Source organism: Apodemus sylvaticus, chromosome 5 (genome assembly GCF_947179515.1).
Source record: "Apodemus sylvaticus chromosome 5, mApoSyl1.1, whole genome shotgun sequence".
In the NCBI taxonomy this organism is placed as follows: domain Eukaryota; kingdom Metazoa; phylum Chordata; class Mammalia; order Rodentia; family Muridae; genus Apodemus; species Apodemus sylvaticus.
This window is the reverse complement of record NC_067476.1, coordinates 5511915-5520688: the sequence shown is the minus strand read 5'-3', so window position 1 is coordinate 5520688 and position 8774 is coordinate 5511915. Positions and strand designations below refer to the sequence as shown.

General features: G+C 51.7%; 1 pseudogene; it reads right to left on the bottom strand.

The window, feature by feature from the left end:
• Positions 1–491: 491 nt before the first annotated feature.
• On the bottom strand, positions 492–5961 carry LOC127686466 (vomeronasal secretory protein 2-like; annotated as a pseudogene).
• Positions 5962–8774: the final 2813 nt, after the last annotated feature.

Here is an 8774-nt window from a genome sequence, read left to right as displayed (position 1 = left end):
GGGTGTGTGTTTATTTATTGTTTACAATTTGGTACTTTTGGCCTCTTTAGTAAAATGTCTCCAGATGGCCACATCCTCCAAAGTTCACTAATTCCCAGAGAACTACCTCATCTGAAAGCCCTGCCTTCCTTGTGCACAGAGCACACGCCATCCTCCTCAGTGGCCACCATCCACTAGGGTCATCTCAAAGCCCTAGCTCTGTGGTGACCCACAGTAGCCACTCCACCTACCTCCCTGTGACCCTGGTCACCCTTCGCCTCCCTCACTCGCCACCATGTAGGCTCCAACCCCATCCCTCTCTCCTGCTTGCCAGGCTGCCCACTGCAGGGCCCCGTGGCCGTGCGCTGTGGCATGGCACCTATGTGAGGATCTGAGAGAGTGAACAAAAGTCCTTCCTTCCTGATTGTCATGTTCACACTTGAGTGTTGGTCTGTGCTTTAGAAAATGAAGCCTGAGAGGCTGAGGAAATGTCCCAGCCAGTGAAGTGCTTGCTAACAAGCATGGGGCCCTGTATCCATCCCCAGAACCTACAGAACAGCAGGCATGAGAGCAGGCACACCTAGTCCGAATGCCAAGTGGCAGAGTTAGAGGATCCCTGAGGCTTGCTACCCAAAAAGCTAAGTCGAATATGTGAGCTGCAGACCAGTGAGAGACCATGTCTCAGAAAATAAAAAGGCTGTGGAATTGTGTCTTGGGTATTCTGAGCTTCTGGGCTAATATTCACTTATCAGTAAGTGTATACCATATGTGTTCTTTTATGATTGAGTTACCTCACTTAGGATGATATTTTCCAGTTCCACCCATTTGCCTAAGAATTTCATGAACTCACTGTTTTTAATTGCTGAGTAGTATTCCATTGTGTAAATATACCACATTTTCTGTATCCATTCCTCTTTTGAGGGACATCTGGGTTCTTTCCGGCTTCTGGCAATTATAAATAGGACTTCTATGAACATAGCAGAGCATGTGTCCTTATTACATGCTGGGGGATCCTCTGGATTCCTGGGTATGCCCAGGAATACCCAAGACACAATTCACATATTAAATGATGTCCAAGAAGAAGGAAGGAGAGGCCCCTGGTCCTGGAAAGGCTTGATGCAGCAGTGTAGGGGAATACCAGGACAGGGAAGCGGGAGGGGGTTGATTGGGGAACAGGCGGAGGAAAGAGGGCTTATGGGACTTTCAGGGAGGGGGTAACCGGGAAAGGTAAAATCATTTGAAATGTAAATAAATAAAGAATATATCTAATTTTACAAAAAGGCTGTGGAAGAGATGGCTTGACTCAACTCTGTTCTTCCAGAGAACCCCAGTTTAGTCCCCAGCACATAGATCAGGCAGTTCATAACCACCTACAAACCCCAGCTCCAGGGGATCTGATGCTCTCTTCTGACCTCTGTGTGCACCTCTATACATGCATCATGCATTCATACACACACATAAATAAGTCATGTATAAAGTGGACAGGCCCTAACAAAACAATCCCGGCGTTGACCTCTGGCCTCTACATGTGCACACACACAAGTTACACATGGATCCACATACTTGCATATGCATGCAAATAAATAAATTTTAAAGTTAAAAGATTAAAGCCTGAGCCCATAAGCTGTTATGTGACACACGTGGCCTGGGGACAGTAGCCATATTTATTTAAGGCAGAGGCCTGTTGGGAAGAGGCATGGGCACTTGGCCCCACCTTTTCCTATCTCAGCACTAAGTGTTCTGACCAAGATGGAGAGAGCATGGAGGATCCCCACTCCTGCTGCTACACAGTCTCTCAGGTGCTCCTCCAGAGTTAGGAATCTCTGGGCAACTCACAGGCTTCTGCAGACTGAGGAGGAGATGAGGGGTTAGAAAGGCGTTGTGCAGTCACTTGGACAGAACACAGAGCATGAGGAAGGAAATAAGGGACACCCGTTCTCATTACCAGAGGGGGGGGCTTCTTTGTCTTAGCTACTTTCCCCAGTTTACTCATCATGAAAATCTTGAAGATCCTCAGAGCATCTAGGTTGGTTTTCAGGGAGCGGCCTGCAGAACCCTGGGGTGACACTGAGTGGTGGGAGGGCGGGGCCTCCAAGCCCAGATGAGAGGAGCCTCACTCCAGGATGGAGACAGGCAGCTCCTCCCAAGGGCCTCAGGCATTGGCTGGAGCTGCTGAGTGTCCAGGTGCAGCATCTCCACACCCAGACCTGAGGGCAGCCAGGAGGAAGCTCCCAGGCGTGAATGAGTATTCTGTGAGACTTTAGACCCCAAGATGACTCCCTTTGAGACTCCCTAGCACAGGTCTGCCACCATCCCAGTCCTGGTGAGCGGGGAACGCCTGTGGAAATCTCTGCACAGGCACTCCGCCTGCGTTCAGGGATGCCCTGCCCCACCCTGTCCCTGCCCCTCCGGGACTGAAGCCCTGAGACCCACAACTTAGAAGCATCAGCTGAGAAGACAGAGTCTAGACTCCTTTCCCAAAATCAGGGCCCAACTTCTCCTAGTGGAGCCCCATCTTCTGGGCCATAAAAGCCCATCCCACATCCAAGAAAGGCTCACCCTGCAGAATGATATCCTCAGCACCCCAGGGCCCCAGGCAGATCCTTGGCCCAGGCCTCTCCCCTACAATACTGGGTCTCAAAAGGCTGCACCCTGAATCCCTCCCCACCTTCTGACCAGAGTTACGTGCTTCACCCCCAAGTCCAGCCCACAGTCTTTTTCATAATCTAAAGGCAGGGCCTGCGGGCAGGTGCTTTTGTCCTGTAGTTCCCTGGTCCATGAAAAGACCCAGAACAGGTCATTGCTAGGACACATGGACCCAAAGCCTCCACGGGGTCAAAGCCAGTGGTGGTAAAACAAGAAGTGGCAAAGGGAAATGAGCGAAGAATCATGATGAGGGCCAGGGAGGCAGCACCGTGAGGCTACGCGTCAGGAAGGGGCTCAAGATGGACACGGCGCTCTCAGATTCTCACTGCTAACCTTTGGGAAAGTGTTCTTTCCCTGGGAGCATCCTGTGCCAAGCAGGGCATTGGACAATGTGCCAAGATCTACCCTCAGGATGCTGTAACTCCGCACTTACCACCATGACACATGACACATAAAACATAACTCTTTTTTTTTTTTTTTTTTTTTTTTTGGTTTTTTCAAAACAGGGTTTCTCTGTGTAGCCCTGGCTGTCCTGGAACTCGCTCTGTAAACCAGGCTGGCCTTGAACTCAGAAATCCGCCTGCCTCTGCCTCCCAGAGTGCTGGGATTACAGGTGTGCGCCACCATCGCCCAGCCAAAACATAACTCTTAGCATGTGGCTCAGATGTCCAAATAAATACTCCTGGGACCAAATAAGCCTGATTAGATGTATGCAAGACTATGGCAAAGACTGACTAGGTCAGGAGTGCAGGGGACATTGAGGTGCTGAGCACATCAGAGTGTACCCAAGACTCAGGCACAATGATTAATAACGAAGAGCAGGAAAAGAGCGGCTCAAATGCTTACAGGCCAACCCACCAAACCAGGACGCACGAAGGGGCTCGCCGGATCTGGGGAAAATGAAACAGACCTGACAAGAAAACATGAGCCGGGTCAGTGTCTATGCCCAGGGTTCCACGCTAAAACACTGACAGGCCTAGAACTCACCCATGAGCATCATAATCCGGTAGTAGTTATAGTCCATTTGCCCCTGTAGTAGGTGATAGCAGACCTCTTCTCAGGCAGGAAATGGAGGTAGAGGACATGCCTCCACCCTGTGGGCAACACAGCCATGCAAGAAGTCGGCCTCCCGCTGGGCACTTGCTGAAATAAGAGTTGGAACCCAGCTACTTACACGTGAGGAACGTGCCAGGGTCTTCTCCCTCATACAGACACAGCTTCAACTGAATACAGCCAGAGGGTCTTCTAGAAGACAGGGACCAAGTATGGGCCTGTCTCCCCAGGACACACAGTCCTTCCTTACACCTATTTCTGGGGCCCATGCCAGCCTCTCCAGGAGCTGAAGGGAGTTGGGAGTTTTCAGAATCCATAGTTGAGGCAGCAAGCAGACTAGAGCCCGGGCATGCTGGACAAGCTTGTAGCGAGGTTGTGGTTGAGCCATTCCACAGACTGGCCATAAAAGATAAGGGGCATGCCTGGGAAAACTCCTATGGGTCATACACTATCTAGACTGGAGTCTCCTGTCTCCTGTCCCTTGGATGCAGTTTACTAATGTCAAAGTGACCTTCCTGCTAACAAAAATAAACTGCCCTCCTACATTGCTGACAGCCCATATATCTGCATATATGCCAAAAAAAACCCACCCTGCACGCCAGAATCCCCCGCCAATGTTTGAATCAGCAAATCATGTGTAACCGCGCCAAAACCCCCTGACTTTTCCTATATAAACCCCTAACTTTTGGGCCTCAGGGTCGACTCCTCTGTCTCCTGTGTGAGATACGTGTCAATCCAGAGCTCTGATAATAAACTACCTCATGCATTTGCATCAAGTCGGTCTCTCTTGTTTCCTTGGGTGTACGCTATCCCGAGAATGGAGTGGGGGTCTCCCCAAAAGGAGGTCCTACAGAGCAAGCAACCCTGTGCTAGAACGCCTCTCACCCTATTCAACACTGGCACAGAACACAGCAAGTCATCCCTGACCTCATGAAGAGGTCACCTGGTGTGTTGCCCAGACAACACAGGGGATCCACACCCCCTCCATGACTAGCAGAAGTGAGGCAGTGTGTGCTTAGTCACAACTAGAATGGCTGAGCAGCAGCAGACAGGGATTGCCTCCACAGAGACCACTCACGTCAGACTCATCCTGAACTCCAGCTGATCACGACCATTTCTTTCAAAGGTGAAGGGAGGCAGCGGGTCCTTCCATCTGCACTCAGGAACAGGCGTGTCTCCTGCCCAGCGCTTTCTGCACCACTTTCCTCAGATCTGCAGTTGGAGGCCACAAGTGCACACAGCTGCAGGGACAAGGAAGTCAGGAAGAGGGGGAGAGGCGGAAGGGGAATGGGTCTGGTCTCAGTGCAAGATGGAGGGGTCTGAGGTGCTGGGATATCAGGAGGAGTCCTGATCATGGCTGTCTCTCACCAACAGCAGCAGGTAGGACCAAGCAGACAGGGCAGAGGCCTCCTGGGAGAAACACTTCCTGGGGAGAGCCCTGACCACAGACCCTGCACAGCCATCCAGAGGGGGCTGAGCAGGCGGACAGGGCAGATAGACATGGCTGAGGAGGTGACCTGAGATAGACATGACTGTGCCAAGTGACCCCGGTCTGCTTCCCCGCGAGGTGACAAGGACTGGGTTCCTCGGTGTTCTCCTGAAATCATTATGCAGATGGTGCTGTCTCCCCAGACACACAACAGTCACAGGGGCCTAAAACTGGATGAAATCTGGAATGAACTTATTGGAAGAATATAAGAAGTTCTCTAAAGCACGCGCACGCACACACACACACACACACACACTGAGGGGAAGGAAGGAAGAAAGGAAGGAAAGAAGGGAGGGAAGGAGGAAGGAGAGAGGAAAGGAGGGAGGGATGGAGGGAGGGAAAGAGGAGGGAGGGAAGGAGGGAAGAAGAGAGGAAAGGAGGGAGGGATGGAGGGAGGGACACGGGGAGGGAGGAAAGAAGGGAGAGGGGAAGTAGGCCCGCCCTTGGGAGCACCTAGCAAGCCTCCCCCGCCCTCCAGCAGCCTCCTAGTCTCTAAGTGCACACAGTGAGAGGAAAGATGTGACTGTGGCCTGGAACACCTGCTCAAGCCCCACTACCACCTGAGATGACCCCACCAAGCACATGAGAGAGGTACCTCCAACATCACCTGTGGCTTCCATTAGCAAGCCTGAGACACGCCCAGTCCAAGGTCTGACCTTGGAAGCCAGATCCTAGCCTCAGTCCTCCCTCCCCAGGGCCACCACCTTCTCAGTCCTGGCAGGACTCAGGGGAGGCACCATGGCTCCAAGCACAGAGAGCAGACCCAGCCCTGCAGTGAGTGCCAGCAGCTGCATGCTCTCAGCTCAGCTCTGTGCTCCTAGCCTCTCAGATCTTTCATGGCCTGCAGGACGGCTCTGGAGCAGTGCCTTGCCCTTCCCACCGACACCAAGGTCCTTGTCCACACCTCTCTGTCCAGGAGATTGAAGTTTTGTTCGGATCCACGTGAATACAGGAGCTAATCTGTACAATCGACCTCATGGCTTCCTCTGGCACTTCTCAGGACCTGGTCCAGTGAGAATGTTCTCAGAGTGGGAAGTGCCCTACCTAGGAATCTGAAGCCAAGAGCATGACCCAAGAGCCCCACTGGCTCACACCTCCTCAGGAGCCGGGATCAGCCCTGGTCCTGGGGGACACCCAAGAGCTCCCTGTCTACTCAGCTCAGGCCTCCGTCCCCACCCTGAGTGAAGTCTCCTTGCCTCCTGCGTCCCCCTAAGGTGGGACAGAAACACCAGGAGAATTGAGAGGCCACAGGAAGAGAAAGGAGCCACTCTGCTGGGACTTGGTCTGAGCCTGCATGTGGTGGAACCTCGCAGATGCCCTCCCAAACCATGCTTCCAACGAGAATACACCTTCAGCTCCTGTGGCTGTGGTAAGAAGTCTTTCAGCCTTTGTGACTGATGTTTTTGTCTTTTTGTTACCTTGTAAACCTGTAAGATGCACTTGATGTTGCCTGTACACTGAGAACTAAAAAGGAGTTATTTGGATTTTTAAAAAAAAAGCATGCCTAGCTGGGCAGTGGTGGCGCATGCCTATAATCCCAGCACTTGGGAGGCAGAGGCAGGCCGATTTCTGAGTTCCAGGCCAGCCTGGTCTACAGAGTGAGTTCCAGGACAGCCAGGGCTACACAGAGAAACCCTGTCTCGAAACATAAAAAAAGCAAAAAATCAAGAAAAAAAAGCATGCCTAAACAGTTTTTGCTTCACCTTTTGTTTCAGGTTTGTTTTTATTTAGGGGGGGGCGGCACATGTGTGTGGGGATCCACAAAGGCCAAAAGAGAGCATCATATCACCATGTGGATGTTGGGAACTAAACCCAAGTCCTCTGAAGGGCTACACGTGCTAAAGCATCCTTCCAGAACTGTGATGTCAGTCTTGGTTGTCAGCCTGACGAGACTTAGAATCACCAGGAAGGAAGACCTACTCTGAGTCTGGGCAGCAGCATCCCGTGGCCTGAGGTCCAAGACTAAACAAAAAAGACAAAGCAGGTTGAGTAGCAGCATCTCTCTCTCTCTCTCTCTCTCTCTCTCTCTCTCTCTCTCTCTCTCTCTCTCTCTCCCTCCCTCCCTCCCTCCCTCCCTCTCTCTCTCTCTCTCTCTCTCTCTCTCTCTCTGCTTCCTGACTATAGGGTCAATGTGGTCAGCTGCCTCCTAGCCCCACTGCCACGCCCTCTGCACCAGGACTGTAATGTATCCCCTTGAATTGTAAGCCAACTATTCCTTCCTTCTTTAAGTTGCTTTAGTCAGGGATTGGGACAGTTCATCTCAATTTGCAACTTGATGAGATCTAAAATCACCCAGGAGATGAACCTCTGGGTGTACCTGAGGGCTTCTCTTGCTGGGGTCCATTGAGGTGGTAAGACTGAGTCATGGCGGGTGGCGCCACTCTCTGGGCTAGGATCCTGGAGCATAGAAGGGGTTATCTGAACACCAGCAGTCGTCGCTGTCCGCTCCTTGGCATGCCATGTGGACCAATTGCTTCAAGCCTGCTGCTGGGACTTCCCTGTCATGCTAAACTGCAACCTCAAACTGCAGCCCAAATGCTTTCTGCTTAATCTGCTTCTGTCAAGGTATTTTATCACAGCAACAGAAAAGGAAACCAAGACAGATAACTAAGACAAAAGGTGCCTGGTAACAAGACGCCAGGCCAAGGTCCTTGGTGAGTCAGGTTTGACTTCCAGCATTGGCATGACAGCTCGAAACCATCTGTAGGTCCAGTTCCAGGGGATCTGATGTCGTCTGGCCTCTGTGGACACAAGGCACACATGTGGTACACAACAGACATGAAGGCAAAGTATTCATACACATAAAAAAAATTCGAAAAAGAAGTGGCACCGTAGCTGTGCTAAACATGACCTTGGAATCCAGTCCCTAGCCTCAGTCCTCCCTCCCTCCCCAGGGCCATCAGCTTCTCAGTGCTGGCAGAGCACACAGGAGGCATCATGGCTCCAAGCACAGAGACAGACCCAGCCCTGCAGTGAGTGCCAGCAGCTGCATGACCCCAGCTCAGCTCTCTGCTCCTGTAGGTCTCTGGGAACTTGTTTGCAGCAAGAATGTAGCAAAGTTTGATACCTTGGGCCTGAAAGACCTTTAAATACTGGAAGCAGAGTATGATGGGAGTTTAGAAGAAAACTGAGAGAACATTAGAGAGGACAGCAGAGGCCCCCAACTCGTGAGATTTCATAGGGAAGCAGCAACTCTATCCCAGGAAACCCAGGAACTGGCTTTCTGTTCTGAAGAGTAACAGAGCCAGGATTTGAACCTAGATCCTATGAAACCCACGGGACCCACTGAAGGAGGCTGCATCCAGGGGCTTTAGGAGGGCCTGTGAGCTCCTCTCATCTGCCCCCGGACAGGGAAAGGCCAGAGCCCAGGACCAGTTCTTCTCACGCCTATCCTAGCCTAAGCAGAGAGAGCTTCTAGTTTGGTATCCAGAACCCTGGATACAAAGAAAAGTCAGTTAGGGACAGAAATTGTCAAGGAGCCCTAAAGCCAAGCTCTGGGCCTGGGCCTGCTGATCTCTGAGCCTTAGCACAATCATCTGTAAAGTAACAAAAACCAAGTCTGCCTGATGGATTGTGTGAATTCATGGCTAGGAAGCAGAGGGGGTGA